This window comes from Rhinoraja longicauda, chromosome 10, assembly GCF_053455715.1.
Source record: "Rhinoraja longicauda isolate Sanriku21f chromosome 10, sRhiLon1.1, whole genome shotgun sequence".
Lineage (NCBI taxonomy): Eukaryota > Metazoa > Chordata > Chondrichthyes > Rajiformes > Arhynchobatidae > Rhinoraja > Rhinoraja longicauda.
In genome coordinates this window covers 36,265,139-36,271,138 of record NC_135962.1, presented here as the reverse complement: position 1 = coordinate 36,271,138, position 6,000 = coordinate 36,265,139, and the positions used below count along the sequence as shown (strand labels likewise).

The window sequence follows — 6,000 nt, the reverse complement described above, 5'->3', positions numbered from 1 at the left end:
TTCCCAACAACTACAACACTAACCTCAGCAACTATGATAGAGCTCTTAAGGATAGCGGAGTCAGGGGGTATGGGAAGAAGGCAGGAACGGGTACTGATTGAGAATGATCAGCCATGATCACATTGAATGGCAGTGCTGGCTCGAAGGGCCGAATGGCGTCCTCCTGCACCTATTGTCTATGGCCTACTGTCGTTGTACCATGGACGAGATTTTGTGCTATTATTGTTACCTAATCTGTTATTAATTTATTGCATGTTTTGATTATTGCATATTATCTGCTTTTTTATCACGTTAGTGGGCCAGAAATCTGCAGGAAATAAGAATTTAATTGTTCCCCTGTCGGGACAAATAACAATTAAACACTCTTGACTTTATCGATAGAGTATATTCCGTGATGGCTGCGAGTTGCGTGTGTGATACGATACAAGACACTTCTCTTAAATAGTTTAAGTTTAGAGAAGATAGACACAAAGTGCTCGAGTAACTCAGCGGGTCAGGCAGCATCTCTGGTGAAAAAGGATGGGTGACGTTTCGGGTTGGGACCCTTCTTCAGACTGAAAGTAGAGGGAGGGGAGAGAACTTGAGGTAAAAGGCCAGAACAAAGAGCTAGGCCGGCCACAGATGACCAAGGGAGGGTGGAGCCCATTGTTGGCTGGGTAAGTGATAACGGAGCATGGGACCACCGTGTCCGCACAGAAAGACCCATTCACACTGGTTCTTTGGTATCGCACGTGTAAATAGTTGTGCAACAGCGGCCTTCTTTATTAAATGTCGTGTGTGTGTATTCTCTTTGTATCCACAGTGCGGACGCGGCCTCGATGTTTCTGTCAGGAAAACGCTAAATAATCCCTGGAACAAGAGTTTAAACCAAAGAGGCGAAGTTACAGCGGTCCTGGGTATCACGACAAGGATTCATTTGTCGCCAGTTGCGAGCCGCGGACCGACACCTCGCCGGCAGCAACTTTCCCTCCGCGGCACCAAATGCTTCAGCTGCCCGGCAGATAATGAAACGGGTTGTGTTTCCGCCCCAGAGCCTGAAGCCAGCGAGTCAGCCGTGGGTGGGAGGGAGGGAGGGAGGTCCTAATCAGTGGTGATCAGGCATCCTGGTGTGCAGTGGAGGGGAGTGGGAGGAGAGTAGGAGGGGAGTGGAGTAGAGGAGGAGGAGGAGAGGGGACTGCTCTGGCTGCTCCATCAGTTTCCAGTCGGGTTTAGTGCCGCCTATTCCACGATCGTCGCTGGCCAGAAGCTGCCAACTTCCCCACAGAGGGCCTCCCTCTCACCCAAAGGTTCGCCTTTGGTCTGCAGAACAGCGTAATTCAGCCCGACAGAACTTGCCCGAGCTCACTCACTCACCACGCCTCTCTGACTCTGTAAGTACAGACAGTTCCGAACACTCACTCACTGAGCTGAACTCCAATCAGATGATCAGTTCTTGTTTAAAAAAAAAAAAGAAACTTTGCTGTGTTTTTAGTTCCGTTGTTTTTGTCCGTGTGCCTTATCGCTCGTCTCCGTGGGACCAGGCACCACTTTAGCCTGGACCTGGTGGTGATGTTGTTGGCTTGTGTTGCTGCAGTGTTATCAAAGAATGCAATTTGCTCACAGCGGCGGCCCTGTAAAGAAGAGAAGTGCGGTCACGGTGGGAGAGGTTCCACGTTTATTTAATGTGGATTTGTAAACTAGCCCAACTGCGTCGCACCAGGAAATCAGAGGCCATTAAAGGCACGGTAAATATACCGGTATGTTGTTAACACAAGATTCGCACGGTTAGTTTGTGTGGATTTGTAAACTAACTCAACTGCGTCGCAGTAGGAAATCGGGGACTATTAAAGGAGCAAAATATACCGATATGTCGCAACGTTGTTTGCAAAGCAAGTCGCGACAATAACGGTATCACGGAAGGCAATAACCTTTTTTTTGTGAGCAGGGATCTAATATTGACACAATAATATTAGGTGTAAAAGTTGATTTAGTATTCCAACAAACACAGTAGATTGGTGGGGGGATGGGGGCGATGACGATGACGATTCCCGTAAGTTACTTTGTTTCCTCCACAGTATCGAAAGGAAGCTGCGCGTTTCCCTGCCTACGACCCACATTTCCTCTCTGTCCTTCCTGAGGTCTCGGCCTCGGGCGTGAGCCCGGTCTGGGGGAGTGTTCCCAAGGGATACCGCCACAGACTGCATGCATCACACCAGATGCAAGCTTCGTTTCGCCTCCCTTCTCTGTAACTGAACCTAATACATAGACACTAATTGTCTAATTTGTGCTCTGGCCGAAGTTACCTGTGCTCCCCGGTGGGAATTTCAAATAGTAAAAGTAATATTTTCTGTTACACATCCAGCCTTTAAAAAATTAATCCCGGGTTTCTTGCGCACAAGAGTCCATTCAGCCCACCAGGACCATGCCAGCCTCTGGCAGAGCAATCCTATGAGTTCTGCTTGTTTCGGTGGAACTTATTATTTGACCCCTTCTTCGTTTTTCTCGGCAACTGTAAATAACTCGATGTTATTTACAGTTGCCGATTAAGGTACCAACACATTCTGTGTAAAAAAATGCCCCCGCGTCCTTTGAGTCCACACCAAATAAAGCACCCACTTTATGCTAATCTCATGCGCCCAATAATTTAATACAACCCATATTGCCATGACCTCATTTTTTCCCCTTCATCTCTTCCCTTCACTTCCTGCCCCCAAGCTCAGATATGGTATAGAGCTGTGTCGCATGAAAAAAGCCTTTGAGTCCATCTTGTTCATGCTGACCTAGTTGGCACACACTGGTTCCATTTGTCTACATTTTTCCTAAATCTCTCTAAACCTTTCCTATCCATATGCTTTTAAATGCCTGACATTTGAAAAGATCCACACCTGTTAAATGTAGCAGTGAGCTTTAAAAATCTTAGATTTTTCTAAACTTTTAAATGAAATGTATCCCTATATCAGTCCAAGTGTCTTTGAAAGTCTTATTTGTATCCACTTCCGTAGCGAGGAAGCTCATTCTAGATACGGACTAGCTTGTGCGTGAAAGAGTTGCTCCTGAAGTCCCTCTTGATTCTCTCCATTCACTTTATGCCTATTCTAGTTTTAGAATCCCGTATCTTGGGTGAGATTCTACAATTTATCTGTACATTTGGTGCAATTCATAACAGCCAATTAACCTACCACCCCATTGGTAAGTGTCAGAAAGCCAGAGCACCCTGAGGATACACACTCATTCACAGTATCTCCATCTGGAGGTTAACATTGAACCCTGGCCACTGGAGCAAAGAGACAATATCTCTATATTGTGCCGCACATCTCTGGGATGTGGGGGGGAGATCGATGTACCCAGGATAACATACCTGGTCACGGGAATGTGCAAATACCACACAATAGCACCAGAAGCCAGGGTCCCACCCAGCACCCTGGAGCTGTGAGGCGCAGTGTTGCCCAACATAGATATGTTGAATGCACAAATCTTTTACCTAGGGTTGGGGAATCAAGAATTAGAGTGCATAGATTTAAGGTGAGCGAGGCAAGATTTAATAGGAACCCAAAGGGCAACATTTCCACAGAGGGTGAAGGGTATATGAAACAAGCTGCCAGAGGCGGTGGTCGAAGGCAGGTACAATAATCTATTTACTAAAACTCTTGTTTGTTTGTTCCTGAACTACAGCCAAAACGGTACACGATAGCACGACAGTTTTAGGCCCACCTTACTCACTGTGGTCCCATTGGTGCTAATGGAAGAAGTTTAATTGAAATCGGTGTTATATTTTAAAAGTTATTTACATTTAAAAGTTTAAATCTATCTCTTTGGGAGGGGGGAGGAGGGAGGTGGGGAGGGGTGGAGAGGGGAGAATGCTGCACCAATGCAGGAGAGATTTGGGCCCAACGGGTCCACTTGGTCTAGTAACACTTAAAAGTTATTTGGACATGTACATGGATGAGAGGTTTTGAGGGATATGGGCCAAATGTGACTAGCCTAGATGGGTCATCTTGTTCAGCATGGATGATTTGGGCCAAAGGGACTGTTTCGGTGTTGTATATGACTTGCATTGTTCACAATAAGGATTGTGCCTGAGATTATCAGCACATTGGGTTGACATCAATATTGACATGGCATTATTGCCAACTACCATTTTTTAGTTGTAACAGATGCATTTTTTAATAGATAATTTGTCGATGTACCAGTTTGGTGGGTACTTTTCTGGTCATTTACTGCTTAGATTTTACTTTGACCTCCACTCTCATTCTGTACTGCTCAGCATGACAGAATGAGCAGATAGTCGGCATGATGCCTCTGGCAATGTCACTTAGTAACTTGGTGTTAAGATGCTCAATGGATTGGTTCTTTTACACAGTTTTCATGTTAATGATTTTTTTGAAGTCGTGATGGTAACAGATCAGATGATACTCAAAAACATTTGGATTGTGAATTGCAGGAAGATGACTAGCCCAGCAGTAGCAGTTCATCAGTCTTCCACTCCATGAGTACATGCATACACAGGCTTTCAAGAGCAGAGCAGTTACATACCCAACTGAGAAGCATCCCACCAGAATACTTTTTATAGTGCATCAAGAGTTGAGAGTCAAAAGTATGTTATTGTCATATGTACCAAAAGGGTACAATGATATTTTTTCTTGCAGCAGCAGCACAACAGGTTTCTAAATACAGTATCCAATAGATAATGTAATAAATAAACAAAAAAAGTTCAATAAATTAGATTCAATATAGTGCAAAAACAAAGCAACGCCCAAAGTCCCGAGTGCAACCCAGGCAGTTCGTATTTCGGAGTTTAGTTGGAGTTCGTAGTGTTCAATAGCCTGATGGTTGTTGGGTGGAAGCTGTTCCTAAACTTGGATGTTACAGTTTTCAGATTCCTATGCCTTCTCCATAATGGTAAGAGTGAAATGGGACTGTGGCCAGGGTTGTGTGGGTCCTTGATGATGTTGGCTGCCTTTTTGAGACGGCATCTCTTTTTGATCCCTTGGAAGGTTTCTTTGTTGTCAGTTTCTTTGTTGAACTAAATTAAGGCACATGTTGCAATCAAAAGTGCTTGAACAATTGGTTGGGCAGAAAGACAAACTGTAAGAAAGAGGACTGCGCCTCCTTTTCAAGAGCAGCCTGCTCTTGAGCCAGAACCTGTGATGGACCGCCTGCTCTTGAGCCAGCACCTGTGATGGACCAGGCAGTCATCAACGCTTTTTGGAATCACCTTCATTCCTGGGGGTTCGAGTTGTCAAACCAGGTTGTGATGCAACCAATCAATATGCTCCTTACCATGCACCAGTAGAGGTTCAAGGGGATATTCATCGACATACTGAATCTCCTCCATCTTGTAAGAAAGTAGAGGTGTTGATGGGCTTTTGTTTGTGATTGCATCAATGTGCTCTATCCAGGACAGATCTTTTAGAGATATGCATGCCTAGGAACTTGAAATTGTTCCTTCACCATCGACCCTGTCGATTAAAAACAAGTTTGAGGATCCTCGGCCTTCCTCTTCTAAAGTCAACAAACAGTTCCGTGGTTTTACTGACGTTGAGAACAAGTTTTTTTTTCTGGCACCATTCAATCAAACAATCAATCTCCCTCCTATTCTCATCATTATCAGTGATTTGTCCAATAACATGTAAACATGCAGATGGAACTGTGTCTGGCTACACAGTGATGGGTATAGAGTGAGTTAGTCGAGCAGGGTATTGAGCACAGCTTTGATGTGTCCCTGTGCTAATGGTTATCGAGGAGGAAGTGTTGTTGCCGATTTGTACCGAATTGAGGAGAATTTTGTTGTAAAGGGATGCACAGAGATCTAGTTCCCTGAGCTTGGTAACAGGTTTGGAGGAGATGATGGTGTTGAATGTTGAGTTGTAGTCCATGAACAACAGCCTGACACGTGTGTTTTTAGAGGTCCAGTGTAGAGTGGCGAGCCAGCTTGATCGCATCTCCCATTGATATATATTTTGGCGATAGGCAAATTGTAGTTTGTCCAGGTTCTTGCTGAGGTAGGAGTTGATATGCACA

The 6,000-nt window shown here is 44.8% G+C and overlaps 1 protein-coding gene across 6 annotated transcripts in view; it reads left to right on the top strand.

Annotated features, from left to right (window-relative positions):
• The first annotated feature begins 607 nt into the window (after positions 1–607).
• The window catches only part of LOC144597361 (E3 ubiquitin-protein ligase pellino homolog 2), a 107,384-nt gene continuing 101,991 nt past the window's right edge, over positions 608–6,000 (top strand). For 2 of the 6 annotated variants that reach the window (XM_078406642.1, XM_078406641.1), the window contains exon 1: positions 1,212–1,370. The gene's annotated coding sequence lies outside the window, so the exon portion shown is untranslated. Of the gene's footprint in view, positions 657–1,211; positions 1,371–1,522; positions 1,737–6,000 lie in introns of those variants that run through there. The other 4 variants (XM_078406646.1, XM_078406645.1, XM_078406647.1 and 1 more) reach the window with 3 other exon arrangements.